Source organism: Pholcus phalangioides, unplaced genomic scaffold, assembly GCF_987345545.1.
Source record: "Pholcus phalangioides strain wild (caught in Gottingen) unplaced genomic scaffold, Ppha-v1.0 ptg000007l_1, whole genome shotgun sequence".
Lineage (NCBI taxonomy): Eukaryota > Metazoa > Arthropoda > Arachnida > Araneae > Pholcidae > Pholcus > Pholcus phalangioides.
This window is the reverse complement of record NW_028301600.1, coordinates 38,983,757-38,984,640: the sequence shown is the minus strand read 5'-3', so window position 1 is coordinate 38,984,640 and position 884 is coordinate 38,983,757.

Genomic DNA, 884 nt, shown 5'->3' with positions numbered 1-884 from the left:
ACAATATAAATTATTTCTATTTACCAAAACTTCTTAAAACAGTATCTATTCAGTATCTTTAACTAATTTTTGCAATATACCTTTGTTCATGCATCAATTTTTTGGAATTTTGGACAAAAGGGCTTGTTATGACACAAACTAATCTTGTGTATTGTTATTTTGAAAAGAGGTTTTTGCTGAATACATTTCGTTTGGCTGAATATTGCTTAGGTATTCAGCTGAATGTGTGTAAATCTTAGCACAACAAACTAATTTTAAAAAATTATATTAATTGGAATTTTTTGCATAAACTAACAATTTACTAAGTATATTTTATTGTGTGGTGTATATCTGTCCCTTTCTGTGAAAGAGGTTATGTCAGGGTGAATTTCTACGATAAGTAAAACATGAAGCTGAAAATAGAATCTTACCACAATAATGTGGAAGTGAGCATGAATTATGAAAGTTCACTAACTAAAAAAACTGAAGGATATACCTAGACAAGAAACGTATTGAGCTACTGAAAGGGGCAAAGAACATCTAGAGTGGAAAAATCGTAAATTTTATGGTGCATTAATACTTGAGAGTAAATAATGGTTGGCATTTTCTTAATTAGATATAAAATTGTAACAAGTGTTGGAAAAAAAATTGATTCTGTAAGCACAGAGATACTTTGGCTAACAAATGCCTTGACTTACGAATTTTCCGGCTCATGAATATTTTTTCGTGATTTTTCTGCTTCGGCTAATGAATACAGATTCAGCTAACAAACATTTTTGATGATATGTATGCACGCACTAACATAAAATATCCTTGCCATGAGCTCAATTTTCGCTCCAATTGTCATCAGAATTACTGCCACTAGGGCTCGGTTTAACTCATGTTGATCTCCAAATCTTTTTTCA